The sequence below is a fragment of the Bombina bombina genome, chromosome 4 (assembly GCF_027579735.1).
Source record: "Bombina bombina isolate aBomBom1 chromosome 4, aBomBom1.pri, whole genome shotgun sequence".
In the NCBI taxonomy this organism is placed as follows: domain Eukaryota; kingdom Metazoa; phylum Chordata; class Amphibia; order Anura; family Bombinatoridae; genus Bombina; species Bombina bombina.
Window position 1 is genome coordinate 1,158,935,086 of NC_069502.1, and position 15,646 is coordinate 1,158,950,731.

Sequence of the window (15,646 nt, forward strand, 5' to 3'; positions counted from 1 at the left end):
TTTTGGCAGACACCAGTTGGTACTACAGTAGAGTGCTAATTGATCATGGGAAATGTTATTACAAGGAGTAAAGTATTAGCATTTGAGAGGATTTCTGAGTGTGCACTAAATCACTATGCACAATGTGAGACAGACTTGGCACTTTGTTTGTACAGTGTGTGCCTGAGTCAGACGGCAGATCACTTTCATTTGCAGAGAAGGTAGGACTTAACAAATGTTTTTTATTTCTTTGTGCAATTTCAGATTGTAACTTCAATGTGGTAGTAGTTGTATGGTGGGGCCAGAGGTCCATAAAAACACATTTTCTTTTAGCAGCAGTGTATTTATGATTATTTGACAATGCTGTAAAAATTCTATATTTAAAACCATGCAGAAATGTTTCCTCCTCAATACACAAATGGTAGGTGCCCTTTTGACAGATATATATATATATATATATATATATATATATATCATTCCAGTTTACTGCCCCTTTATGCAAGGACTTTCCAGATGCAAGGAGGCATTTTATCATTTATATTTTTACATCTGCATAAAATGTTATAATCTCAGACTAAGATTGCTCCGTGTTAGAAATGAGACAGGTTAACTTAAAACTGGTCAGTTTACACTACAGCTGACTGAATTTTGAAATACATACCAACAAGCCTAAATCCTGCATTTAACCTGATCAAATGGTATGAGTACCACAGCTTATGGTTCCACCAAAACCATATAGAGTACAGCATTTTCAAAATCCATAAGTACAGCTGACAGATGGGAACATTTGTACACTATATTTGAAGTGGTGCTCTTGGTTGGGGAAAATGGGGAAAAAACAAACAAACATATGTCAACCTTTTAAAAGTACTTTTCTTCATCTAGCAATCTACCCAGATCATTAATGTACAATTTTGAATTCACAGAATTATTTTTGTTTGAACATTTACAAATATGATTCTTTAAAAAGTGATCTCTTAATTGCTGCAATTTCTTTATCATGCGTGTCACACACTGTTGATTTAGGGGATGCAAGGTGCATAAATCTTTACTCCTGTGAGTGTTTCTGTGGGTGTCTGTGTTTATGTCTTTGTGCTTTGGTTTGTGTCTCTGAGTGTGTATGTATTTTTTTTCTGTGGGTCTCTCTGTGAGGGTGTGTGCATATGTCTTTGAGATTTTTCTATGGGTGTCTCTGTGAGGGTGTGTGTATGTTTGTCTTTGTGTATTTTCTCTGGATGCCTCTGTGAGGGTATGTGTGTATGTCTGTGTTTTCTGTGGATGTCTCTGTGAGGGTGTGTGTATGTCTTTGTGTGTTTTCTGTGGATTTCTCACTGAGGATGTTTGTATGTGTCTTTGTGTGTTTTATGTGGTTGTCTCTCTGTGTGTGTATGTCTTTGTGTGTTTTCTGTGGGTGTCTCTGTGTGTGTATGTCTTTGTGTGTTTTCTGAGGCTGTCTATGTTGGTGTTTCCTTGGGTGTATGTGCAAGTTTTTGTGTGTGTGTGTGTGTCCATTGTCTGTTCCTTTTTAGGACATTTTGACCTTACTACTGATTATTCACATCTTTCTACAGACTTTGAGACTAATGAGACCTTTCCGGAAGTCACCAATCTACCATTTAACCTTTAAATTATTGTTTAGGCAGTTCAGGGCCCTTCCTGTCAGCCACTGCATGCTGTTGTCATCATTTAGTTGTCATCTTCCTTTACAAAAAGATAATCAGAACTCCATATTTTGTTTTCTAAATCTCCTTTTTTTTTTTTTTTTTTTTACAAAACTGTAGTTTACCTCATTACTTGTCAATGTAAACAAGTGCTGAGTGTCTGTTTGGGTGTCTGTGTCTGAGTGTGTTTCTTTGCGTGTCTACTAGAGTGTCTATATGTAAATCCTTATGTGTGATTGTGTGTGTGTGTGTTTCAGTGTATGAGTGTGTCTGTGTTTGTGTATGCTACTACCTTTACAACATTTCCAAGTTTAATTAGACACTTAAGAATAAAGTGCATATACGTTTTTAGTTACTTGGTAAAAAATTGCACATGTCAAAGGAGGGGGGGCCCTGATCAATGGTTAAGTCAGGGGCCCCAAAATTTCTAGTGGCGGCCCTGACTCTCATAGTACTTAGTGTTAAAATGTTTGCATAACTTAACAGAAAAAACATATTTTCTCTGAGGGTGATAAATCTTTATTTGGGGCCTAGTTTTCCACATGGCTGTTATTTTACTCCTAGGAGTAGTTTTTTAAGGCCCTCTGACTTTGAGTGCATGGTGGGAGGGGCCTATTGTCGCACACTTTATGCGCAGTTGTTATACAGACTGAGACATCCAGCTTACCTAAAGGAGTCCTCTGGCATCTAGGACCACTATAGAGGGTTTTTTTCCTGCAAAAATCGTGTTTAAGGGCAGGTAGGAGCCACAGTAAAGCTGTGGCAGTGTGTTCGACTGTATTTTAACGGTTTTACCGTTTTTCTAATCCGTTTTTGGGCCTGAGGGGTTAATCATCCATTTGCAAGTGGGTGCAATGCTGCTTTAGACTCTTGTACACACTGTAAAAATTTTGTAGAGTTTACTACTTTTTAACACTGATTTGCAGTTTATGTGGTAGTTTTTTTTCTCTTAAAGGTACAGTACCGTTTTTGTTTAATTGCTTTTTCACATTTCTTAAAGTGTTTTCCAAACTTGCTGGTCTCATTACTAGTCTGTTAAACATGTCTGACATAGAAGAAACTCCTTGTTCATTATGTTTAGAAGTCATTGTGGAACCCCCTATTAGAATGTGTACCAAATGCACTGACCTTTCTATAAGTTATAAAGACCATATTATGGCTTTTAAAGATTTATCACCAGAGGTTTCTCAGACTGACAAAAGAGAGATTATGCCATCTAACTCTCCCCATGTGTCAGAACCTATAACTCCCGCTCAAGTGACGCCAAGTACATCTGGCGCGTCCAATGCGTTTACTTTACAGGACATGGCAGCAGTTATGAATGATACTCTCACAGAGGTATTGTCCAAACTGCCAGGGTTACAAGGAAAGCGAAACAGCTCTGGGGCTAGAATAAATACAGAGCTTTCTGACGCTTTAGTATCTGTGTCTGATATACCCTCACAATGTACAGAAGCCGAAGCAGGAGAGCTTCTATCTGTGGGTGACATTTCTGATTCATGGAAGGCGTTACTTCAGTCTGACTCTGAAATGACAGCATTTAAATTTAAACTTGAACACCTCCGCGTGTTACTCAGGGAGGTTTTAGCGACTCTGGATGACTGTGACACCATTGTAGTCCCAGGCAAGTTGTGTAAAATGGACAAATACTTTGCAGTGCCTGTTTACACTGATGTTTTTCCAATCCCTAAGAGGTTTTCAGAAATTATTACGAAGGAATGGGATAGACCAGGTGTACCGTTCTCTCCCCCTCCTGCTTTTAAAAAGATGTTTCCCATAGATGCCGCTACACGGGACTCGTGCCAGACGGTCCCCAAGGTGGAGGGAGCAGTCTCTACCCTAGCTAAGCGTACAACTATCCCCGTCGAGGACAGTTGTGCTTTCCTAGATCCAATGGATAAGAAACTAGAGGGTTTCCTTAAGAAAATCTTTATACAACAAGGTTTTATTCTCCAGCCTCTTGCATGCATTGCCCCAGTCACTGCTGCAGCGGCTTTCTGGTTCGAGTCTCTTGTAGAGGCTCTACAGGTGGAGAACCCGTTAGATGATATCCTAGACGGGCTTAGAGCTCTTAAATTAGCCAATTCGTTTATTTCTGACACCGTTTTTCATTTAACAAAGCTAACGGCTAAGAATTCAGGTTTTGCCATTCAGGCGCGTAGGGCGCTATGGCTAAAAATCCTGGTCAGCTGACGTTACTTCAAAGTCTAAGCTTCTTAACATCCCCTTCAAAGGGCAGAGCCTATTCGGGCCTGGATTGAAGGAGATAATTTCTGATATTACTGGAGGAAAAGGCCACGCCCTTCCCCAGGATAGGTCCAACAAATCAAGGACCAAACAGACCAATTTTCGTTCCTTTCGAAACTTCAAGGGTGGCGCAGCTTCAGCTTCCTCTGCTGCAAAGCAAGAAGGAAATTTTGCCCAGTCCAAGCCAGTCTGGAGACCTAATCAGGCTTGGAACAAGGGAAAGCAGGTAAAAAAACCTGCTGCTGCCTCTAAGACAGCATGAAGGAGTAGCCCCCGATCCGGGACCGGATCTAGTAGGGGGCAGACTTTCTCTCTTCGCCCAGGCTTGGGCAAGAGATGTCCAGGATCCCTGGGCTCTGGAGATTGTTTCCCAGGGATATCTTCTGGACTTCAAAGCTTCATCTCCAAAGGGGAGATTTCATCTCTCACAATTATCTGCAAACCAGATAAAGAGAGAGGCATTCTTACATTGTGTTCAAGACCTTCTGGTCATGGGAGTGATCCACCCAGTTCCAAGGGAGGAGCAGGGGCAGGGATTCTATTCAAATCTGTTCATAGTTCCCAAAAAAGAGGAAACTTTCAGACCAATCTTGGATCTCAAGATCCTAAACAAATTTCTCAGGGTCCCATCCTTCAAGATGGAGACTATTCGAACCATCCTACCTATGATCCAGGATGGTCAATATATGACTACCGTGGATCTAAAGGATGCTTATCTCCACATTCCGATGCACAGAGATCATCATCGGTTTCTCAGGTTTGCCTTACTAGACAGACATTACCAGTTTGTGGTTTTTCCCTTCAGGTTAGCCACGGCACCAAGAATCTTTACAAAGGTTCTAGGGTCCCTACTGGCGGTTCTAAGGCCACGAGGCATAGCGGTGGCTCCTTACCTAGACGACATTCTGATACAGGTGTCGACTTTTCAAATCGCCAAGTCCCATACTGACATTGTTCTGGCATTCCTGAGGTCTCACGGGTGGAAGGTGAATGAAGAAAAGAGTTCTCTCTCCCCTCTCACAAGAGTTTCCTTCCTAGGAACTCTGATAGATTCAGTAGAAATGAAGATTTTTCTGACAGAAGTCAGGTTGTCAAAACTTCTAATTTCCTGCCGTACTCTTTATTCCACTTCTCAGCCGTCAGTGGCTCAGTGTATGGAAGTAATCGGCTTAATGGTAGCGGCAATGGACATAGTTCCATTTGCCCGCCTACATCTCAGACCGCTGCAACTTTGCATGCTCAGTCAGTGGAATGGGGAGTACAAAGATTTGTCCCCACTGCTAAATCTGGATCAGAATACCAGGGATTCTCTTCTCTGGTGGCTATCTCGGGTCCATCTGTCCAGGGGAATGAGCTTCCGCAGGCCAGAATGGACTATAGTGAAGACCGATGCAAGGCTTCTGGGCTGGGGCGCAGTCTGGAACTCCCTGAAGGCTCAGGGTTCGTGGACTCAGGAGGAAACCCTCCTTCCGATAAACATTCTGGAACTAAGAGCGATATTCAATGCTCTTCAGGCTTGGCCTCAGCTAGCGGAGGTCAGGTTCATCAGATTTCAGTCAGACAATATCACGACTGTGGCCTATATCAACCATCAAGGGGAAACAAGAAGCCCCCTGGCAATGTTGGAGGTTTCAAAGATAATTCTATGGGCAGAGGTTCACTCTTGCCATCTTTCAACTATCCATATCCCAGGAGTAGAGAACTGGGAGGCGGATTTTTTAAGTCGGCAGACTTTTCATCCGGGGGAGTGGGAGCTCCATCCGGAGGTATTTGCCCAGTTGATTCAACTATGGGGCAAACCAGAACTGGATCTCATGGCGTCTCGTCAGAACGCCAAGCTTCCTCGTTACGGGTCCAGGTCCAGGGATCCCAAGGCAGCGCTGATAGATGCTCTAGCAGCGCCCAGGTCCTTCAGCCTGGCTTATGTGTTTCCACCATTTCCTCTGCTCCCTCGGCTGATTGCCAAGATCAAGCAGGAGAGAGCTTCGGTGATTTTGATAGCTCCTGCGTGGCCACGCAGGACTTGTCGACATGTCATCCTTTCCACCATGGACTCTGCCGCTACGGCAGGACCTTCTACTTCAAGGTCCTTTCAAACATCCAAATCTAAATTCTCTGCGGCTGACTGCTTGGAGATTGAACGCTTGATTCTATCAAAACGTGTTTTTTCAGAATCGGTCATTGATACCTTAATCCAGGCTCGAAAGCCTGTCACCAGGAAAATCTATCATAAGATATGGTGTAAATATCTTCATTGGTGTGAATCCAAGGGTTACTCATGGAGTAAAGTCAGGATTCCTAGAATTTTATCCTTTCTCCAAGAGGGATTGAAGAAAGGATTATCTGCTAGTTCCTTAAAGTGACAGATTTCTGCCCTGTCTATTCTTTTGTACAAACGTCTGGCTGAGTTTCCAGATGTTCAGGCATTTTGTCAGGCTTTAGTTAGAATCAAGCCTGTGTTTAAACCTGTTGCTCCACCATGGAGTTTAAATTTAGTTCTCAAAGTTCTTCAAGGGGTTCCGTTTGAACCTTTGCATTCCATAGATATTAAACGTTTATCTAGGTTTCTTCCTAAGGTAGTATCTAATAAGAATATCAATCAGGAGATTGTTGTTCCTTCATTATTTCCTAATCCTTCCTCAAAGAAGGAACGTCTTTTTTACACAATCTTGATGTGGTTCGTGCTTTAAAGTTTTATTTACAAGCTACGAAGGATTTTCGTCAAACATCTGCTTTGTTTGTTGTCTACTCTGGACAGAGGAGAGGCCAAAAGGCTTCGGCAACTTCTCTTTCTTTTTGGCTGAGAAGCATAATCTGCTTAGCTTATGAGACTGCTGGCCAGCAGCCTCCTGAAAGAATTACAGCTCATTCCACTAGAGCGGTGGCTTCCACATGGGCTTTTAAAAATGAGGCCTCTGTTGAACAGATTTGTAAGGCGGCGACTTGGTCTTCGCTTCATACTTTTTCTAAATTCTACAAATTCGATACTTTTGCTTCTTCGGAGGCTATTTTTGGGAGAAAGGTCTTACAGGCAGTGGTGCCCTCCGTTGAAGTTCCTGCCTTGTCCCTCCCTTCATCCGTGTCCTAAAGCTTTGGTATTGGTATCCCACAAGTAATGGATGAACCCGTGGACTGGATACACCTTTACAAGAGAAAACAAAATTTATGCTTACCTGATAAATTTATTTCTCTTGTGGTGTATCCAGTCCACGGCCCGTCCTGTCATTTTAAGGCAGGTTTTTTATTTTTAAACTACAGTCACCACTGCACCCTATAGTTTCTTCTTTTTTCTTGCTTGTCTTCGGTCGAATGACTGGTGGTGGCAGTTAGGGGAGGAGCTATATAGACAGCTCTGCTGTGGGTGTCCTCTTGCAGCTTCCTGTTGGGAAGGAGAATATTCCACAAGTAATGGATGAACCCGTGGACTGGATACACCACAAGAGAGAGAAATTTATCAGGTAAGCATAAATTTTGTTTCTCCAACATTGGTGTGTCCGGTCCACGGTTTCATCCTTACTTGTGGGATATTCTCCTCCCCTACAGGGAATGGCAAGGAGAGCACACAGCAAGAGCTGTCCATATAGCCCCCCCTCTGGCTCCGCCCCCCAGTCATTCTCCTTGCCGCTCTGAACAAGTAGCATTTCCACGGGGATGGTGAGGAGTTTGTGGTGTTAGTTGTAGTTTTTTATTTCTCCTATCAAGAGTTTATTTTAAAATAGTGCCGGTTTGTACTATTTACTCTACAACAGAAAATGAAGATTTCTGTTAAAAGAGGAGTATGATTTTAGCAGCAGTAACTAAAATCAATTATTGTTCCCACGCAGGACTGTTGAGCCCAGAGAACTTCAGTTGGTTGGAACAGTTTGCAGACTTATCTGCTTCAGGTACGATTAGTCATATTTCTAACAAGACATGTTAATGCTAGAAGACTGTCAGTTTTTCCCTTAGGGGATCGGTAAGCCATTTTCTTAGATTCATAACCGATTAAGGCTTATAAATGGGCTCTATACTGGTTGACACTATTGTGGGCTAAATCGATTGGTTTATATCAGATTTATTGGACATTTAGAGTGGTTTTTTTGTGTTATAAAAGCACTTTTGGGAACGTTTTTTTCGCCTGGCATCTAGTTAGACTACTACTTTAGTCAGAAAGGCCCCTTTACTCTGGTAATGCAGATAGAGGAGGCCCCGTTTTCGCGCCTCAATTGCGCAGTTTATTTCCTTGGCAGTGCATGCAGCTTCATTTGAGGGTCCTGTGGGTAAAGAAAACAGACTCAGGAAGGTTTATTTCAGTGCTGAATCACTTTAAGGGAAGGTAAAAAGCCGCAGCAAGGCTGTGGCAGTGATTGTTGTGTGATAAAATTGTTTATTTGAACAAATAGCTCCGTTTTGCTCATTTTAAGGGTTAAAGTCTTGAAACTTGGTGTGCAATACTTTCAAGGCACTAGGACTCTGGGGTGCAAATTTTGTAAAAATCGGACATTGCCTTCATAGTTTTTCAAACTATCAGAAATAAAGTGTGCTTGTTTATTATTTAAAGAGACAGTAACACTTTTCTTTAAAAACGTTTTTATTGCATTATTAGCCTGCCATATTCTGTCTAACATGTCTGTACCTTCAGATAGCTTATGCTCTGTATGTATGAAAGCCAAGGTGGTTCTCCCTATTAATGCTTTGTGCAAATTGTGTTATAGCGTCCAAACAAAGTAAGGACAGTACTGTCACATTTAATAAGATTGCCCAGGATGATTCTCATGTGAAGGTAGTGGGGATAGTTTATCATCCTCTCCTTCTGTGTCAAAACCAGTTTTGCCCGTGCAGGCGATACCTAGTACATCTAGCGCGCCAATGCTGGTTACTATGCAGCAATTAACTGCAGTAATGGATAATTCTATAGCAAATTTATTATCCAAACTGCCATCCTATTCTAGAAAGCGTGATTGCTCAGTTTTTTTAAATACAGAAGATGAGCAGGTTAGCGCTGAGGACAATTTATCAGTTGTTCCCTCACATCAATCTGAGTATAGCAGTGAGGGAGGGCCTGTCTGAAGGGGAAGTTTCTGATTCAGGAAAAGTTTCTCAGCAGGCAGACACTGATATAATGATTTTTAAATTTAAGTTAGAACACCTCCGCGCCCTGCTTAAGGAGGTCCTAACTACTCTAGATGATTGTGATTCTCTGGTAATTCCAGAGAAATTGTGCAAGATGGACAAATTCTTAGAGGTTGATGCCTTTCCGATACCCAAGCGGGTGGCGGACATAGTGACTAAGGAGTGGGAAAAGCCAGGTATACTTTTTGTTCCACCTCCTATATTCAAGAAAATGTTCCCCATTGTCGACCCTAGAAAGGACACATGGCAGACGGTTCCTAAGGTTGAGGGGGCGGTTTCAGTGCTAGCTAAGCGCACAACTATTCCTATTGAGGACAGTTGCGTTTTCAAAGATCCTATGGATAAAAGATTAGAAGGACTGCTAAAAAAGAATTTATTCAGCAGGGCTTCCTTTTTCAACCAATCTCGTGCATTATTCCTGTCACTACCGCAGCGTATTTTGGTTCGAAGAACTGGAAAATTCGCTTCAAGGGAGACTCCATATGATGAAGTCATGGACAGAATTCACGCACTTAAGTTGGTTAATTCATTTCTTTTGGATGCCGCTTTTCAATTAAGCTAAGTTAGCGGCGAAAAATTCAGGGTTTGCTATAGTGGCGCGCAGAGCGCTTTAGCTAAAATCCTGGTCGGCGAATGTGTCGTCCAAGAACAAATTGCTTATTATTCCTTTCAAGGGTAAGACCCTATTTGGGCCAGAATTGAAAGAGATTATTTCAGACATTACTGGTGGAAAGGGACATGCCCTCCCACAAGATAGGCCTTTTAGGGCTAAGAACAAATCTAATTTTCGTTCCTTTCGCAATTTCAGGAACGGACCAATTCCTAACTCTGTGGCCTCCAGACAAGAAGGCATCACTTCCCAACCTTAACCAGCATGTAAACCATTGCAAGGTTGGAACTAGGGTAAACAGGCCAAAAAGCCTGCTGCTGCTACCAAGACAGCATGAAGGGGTAGCCCCGATCCGGGACCGGATCTAGTAGGGGGCAGACTCTCTCTTTGCTCAGGCTTGGGCAAGAGATGTTCCGGATCCCTGGACACTAGAATAGTCTCTCAGGGATATCTTCTAGAATTCTAGGAACTTCCTCCAAAGGGAAGGTTCCACATGTCTCGCTTATCTTCAGACCAGATGAAGAGACAGGCATTCTTACACTGCGTAGGAGACATAGTAAAGATGGGAGTGATACACCCAGTTCCAATAACGGAACAAGGAAGATTTTTCTAACAATCCAGGAGGGTCAATACATGACTACCGTGGATTTAAAGGATGCGTACCTGCATATTCCTATCCACAAAGATCTCCATTAGTTCCTGAGGTTCGCCTTCCTGGAAAGACAGTTCGTGGCTCTTCCATTCGGTTTAGCCACTGCTCCCAGAATTTTCACAAAGGTACTAGGGTCCCTTCTAGAGGTATTAAGACAGAGGGGCATTGCTATAGCACCTTATCTAGACGACATTCTACCCAAGCGTCGTCTCTTTCCAAAGCAAAGGCCCATACAAGACATTGTTCTAGCCTTTCTCAGATCTCACGGGTGGAAGGTGAACGTAGAAAAGAGTTCCCTGTTCCCATCAACAAGAGTTCCCTTTCTGGGAACAATAATAGATTCTATGGAAATGAGGATCTTCCTGACAGAGGTCAGAAAATCAAAACTTCTGAGTGCCTGTCAAGTTCTTCTCTCTATTCTGCAGCCTTCCATAGCTCAGTGCATGGAAGTAATAGGATTAATGGTTGCAGCAATGGACATAGTTCCTTTTGCTCGAATTCAACTTAGACCATTACAACTGTGCACGCTCAAACAGTGGAATGGGGATTATGCAGACTTGTCTCCCCAGATTCAAGTAGACCAAGTAATCAGGGATTCTCTCCGCTGGTGGTTGTCTCAGGATCACCTGTTTCAGGGAATGAGTTTCCGCAGACCAGAGTGGGTCATCGTCACGACCGACACCAGTCTCTTAGGCTGGGGCGCGATCTGGGACTCTCTAAAAGCTCAAGGTCTATGGTCTCGAGAAGAGTCTTTTTTTCCGACAAACATTTTAGAACTGAGAGCGGTATTCAATGCGCTCCCGGTTTGGCCTCACCTGACAAAGGTCAAATTCATATGGTTCCAGTCGGACAACATGACGACTGTAGCGTACATCAATCATCAGGGGGGAACAAAGAGTTCCTTGGCGATGAGAGAGGTATCCAAGATCATCAAATGGGCGGAGGATCACTCCTGCCATCTATCTGCAATTCACATCCCAGGAGTAGACAACTGGGAGGCGGATTATTTGAGTCGTCAGACTTTCCATCCGTGGGAGTGGGCACTCCACCCGGAGGTCTTTGCCCAGTTAACTCAACTATGGGGCATTCCAGATATGGATCTGATTGCGTCTCGTCAGAACTCCAAGGTTCCTCGATACGGGTCCAGATCCAGGGATCCCAAGGCGACAATAGTGGATGCATTGGTGGCGCCTTGGTCGTTCAATCTAGCTTATGTGTTTCCACCGTTCCCTCTCCTTCACAGGCTTGATATAGCCAGGATCAAACAGGAGAAGGCCTCTGTGATTCTGATAGCTCCTGCGTGGCCACGCAGGACTTGGTATGCAGACCTGGTGAATGTCATCGGCTCCACCATGGAAGCTACCTTTGAGACAGGATCTTCTTGTACAAGGTCCATTCGAACATCCAAATCTAGTCTCTCTGCAACTGACTGCTTGGAAATTGAACGCTTGACTCTATCTAAGCGTGGGTTTTCAGATTCTGTTATAGATACTCTGATTCAGGCCAGGAAGCCTGTGACTAGGAAAATTTACCATAAGATATGAAAAAAATATATCTGTTGGTGCGACTCCAAGGGATACTCTTGGAGTAAAATTAAAATTCCGAGGATACTTTCCTTTCTCCAAGAGGGTTTGGATAAAGGTTTGTCAGCTAGTTCTCTAAAAGAACAGATATCTGATCTGTCTGTTTTGTTGCACAAACGTCTGGCAGCCGTGCCAGATGTACAGGTGTTTGTACAGGCTTTAGTCAGAATCAAGCCTGTCTACAGACCTTTAACTCCTCCATGGAGTCTAAATTTAGTTCTTTCAGTTCTTCAAGGGGTTCCGTTTGAACCCTTACATTCCATAGATATTAAGTTACTATCTTGGAAAGTTCTGTTTTTGGTTGCTTTTTCTTCTGCTAGAAGAGTTTCTGAATTGTCTGCTTCGCAGTGTGTTCACCCTATCTGGTATTCCATACAGATAAGGTAGTTTTACGTACAAAGCCTGGTTTTCTTCCAAAAGTGGTTTCCAACAGGAATATTAACCAGGAAATAGTGGTTCCTTCTCTGTGTCCGAATCCAGTTTCGAAGAAGGAACGTTTGTTACATAATTTAGATGTAGTTCGTGCTTTGAAATTCTATTTAGAAGCAACAAAGGATTTCAGACAGACATCTTCTTTGTTTGTCGTCTATTCTGGTAAGAGGAGAGGACAGAAAGCTACTGTTACCTCTCTCTACTTTTGGCTGAAAAGCATCATCCGATTGGCTTATGAGACTGCTGGACGGCAGCCTCCTGAACAATTTACAGCTCATTCTACTAGAGCTGTGGCTTCCACATGGGCCTTCAAGAACGAGGCTTCTGTTGATCAGATCTGTAGGGCAGCGACTTTGTCTTCCCTGCATACTTTGCCAAATTTTACAAATTCGATACTTATGCTTCTTCGGAGGCTATTTTTGGGAGAAAGGTTTTGCAAGCCGTGGTGCCTTCCGTTTAGGTAACCTGATTTGCTCCCTCCCTTCATCCGTGTCCTAAAGCTTTGGTATTGGTTCCCACAAGTAAGGATGAAACCGTGGACCGGACACACCAATGTTGGAGAAAACAGAATTTATGTTTACCTGATAAATTTCTGTCTCCAACGGTGTGTCCGGTCCACGGCCCGCCCTGGTTTTTTTAATCAGGTTTGAAAAATTTCTTTCTTTCTTTATACACTACAGTCACCACGGCACCCTATAGTTTCTCCTTTTTCTCCTAACCGTCGGTCAAATGACTGGGGGGCGGAGCCAGAGGGGGGGCTATATGGACAGCTCTTGCTGTGTGCTCTCCTTGCCATTCCCTGTAGGGGAGGAGAATATCCCACAAGTAAGGATGAAATCGTGGACCGGACACACCGTTGGAGAAAGAAATTTATCAGGTAAACATAAATTCTGTTTTTTCATAGACTATCCTTTCAGAATGGAAATTTTATGTTTAGAGTTACAGTCAGTGTAGCCTGTGTTGCTGCTGCTACTGCTGTTTCTGGTGAAACCACCCTGGATGAGATTCAGGATCATATCAATTTCCTGAGAACAGCAAATGCCTTTATGTGTGATGCAGCAGGGGAAGTGATTCATATTAATGCTAAGAATGGTGCATTAGCCGTTTTATCTAGGCTTAAGTCTTGGTCTGCTGATATGGTTTCTAAGTACTGACTGCTTTCTCTCCGTTTTCAGGAGACTGAATGCTATTATTGCTACAAGTCCCAGGGGTAAGGAAGCTTTTCTGCCCCAGGATAAAAAAAATCTAAGGATAAGCTTGGATCTGCTGGGTGTTTTTGTACCTTTCAGCAATCTAAGGCTTATAATGATTCCCCCTCTGCCCAGAGTTTTGGCAATTACAAATCCTCCTGGAAGTCTACTTCAACTCCCAAGACCGCATGATGGTGTGGTCCCAATACCAGATCAGTCTCTGGTGGGGGGAAGATTGAGACTCTTCTGGGAGGCTTGGGAGAGATCTGTTCAGGATACACCTGGGATTTGCAAATAATTTCCCAGGGTCTTCAAATAATCCTTCGTTCAAGGCCTCCTCTGGGAAGATTTTTTTCTGCCTTAAGTACCTTGAGATCCTTTAAAGGCCCCAATTTTCTTGGCTTGTGTGAGAGATCTAGAATTAATGGTAGTGATTACTTTAGTTCCTCCTTCAGAATTAAACCAGGGGTTTTATTCAAATCTCTTTATAGTACCAAAGTAAGAGGGTACTTTTTGTTCTGTTTTAGATCTCAAAATATTGAACAAATTCCTGAAAGTTCCTACTTTCAATATGTAAACAATTCACATTTTACTTCATTTAGTGCAGGAGGGGCACACAAGTATCATTTCAAGTTCCTTAGATTTGCTTTTCAAGAAGAGCATTATCCGTTCATGACCCTCCCCTTTGGACTTGCTGCAGCTTCCAATGTGTTTACAAAAGGGAGCTCTGTTGTCTGTAGTTCAAGTTTTAGGAATTTCTGTAATTGCTTACTTGGACGAAATTGTGGTTCAGACTCCTTATCATCTGGCTGTATCTCACTTTCAGATGGTTGTTCATTTGCTTCAGAAAAGCTCATTAACTCTTAAGACCCCTGTGTCTTTTCTGGGGTTCATAATCTCTTCCACGAATATGTTTTTGTCTCTGACAGATCAGCACAGACTGAAGGTGCAACAGGCCTGTGCCCTTCTGCAGCTGAATCCTCTCCCTTCTGTTGCTCTGTGCATAGAAGTTGTGGATCAACGAGGATCTGTCTCAGAGGATTCTGTTAGATAACAAAACAAGACAGTCCTTGACTTGGAGGTAGACACACCAGTCCTTGGTTTAGGGAACCCTCTTTTTCCTCGAACAGCATGGATAGCAGTCTCCACAGATGCCAGCCTGTTAGGTTGGGGTGCAGTGAGGTTGGTCTCCTAAGGAGGCCAGGTTACCAATAGTCCATAGTTGGCCCGACCTCAGACACCAAATCTTTTCTGACATTCCAGTGAGACAGTGTCACAGCAGTGACTTATGTCAATCATCAGGGAGGAACTTGCAGTTCCTTTCAGGGTTTCACATGACTTCGCTTGTTGTTTGCAGCTTCTTGTTATGGCTGCCATTTCTCTTACCTTTGTTTTCTCCTTGCCTGAAGCAGAGTGTGTAATGCTGCTCACTACACCCAGGCTCCCTCTTATGGCCAATCTGGAGAACATAATTAGCGAGAGACAGTTTGCAGTCCCAGAATGATGACGTCATCACTTACTATTTAAGTGCCTCTGTTCAGTCTGCCTTTGCCGTGATTAATTTAGCATTTCACGTCTGTCTGGTTCTTGGTACACCCTGACATTTCTTTAGCGATAAGGGAAGTGTCTCACATCATCAGTTGGGTAGAACGCTATAACTGCAGGATTTCTGCACTTACCTGCTCTGCTGTCCGGCATGTAGACAGTTACAAGGTTCCTCACAGAGACCTTTGAAAAAGAAAGAACAGAGTAGCCAACTCTGGCTTTCTAAACTAGGGCAGCAGTTGTTAGGGACTTGTAAAGAGGTACTTACTGCGTTTTCCTAACTGCTTTAAAGCCACCAATACCCGACTGCAAGGAATGATGTGAAATACGGAAATACCCCAAAACTTGCTTGTAGATTAAATTAAAATTTTTCTTCAGACACCTAAACTTCACCTCCTCCATGCACCAAAGGCAAAGAGAATGACTGGGGGTTGTGGGTAAGGGAGTGATACTTAGCAGTTTAACACTGTGCTCTTTGCCTCCTCCTGCTGGCCAGGAGTGATATTCCCAACAGTAATTACTCAAGCCATGGACTCACCATATCTTAGGTAAGAAAAATTAATTTATCAGGTAAGCTGAAATTTTTGGTTTTAATTTTCTTTTTGCCTGAAATGTGCTGAAATGTTTATAGAAAC

General features: G+C 43.0%; 1 protein-coding gene across 5 annotated transcripts in view; it reads left to right on the top strand.

Moving 5' to 3' along the window:
- Window positions 1-15,646, top strand: part of EPHX1 (epoxide hydrolase 1) — a 336,659-nt gene that overhangs the window by 257,290 nt on the left and 63,723 nt on the right. The gene's annotated exons all lie outside the window — the stretch shown is intronic.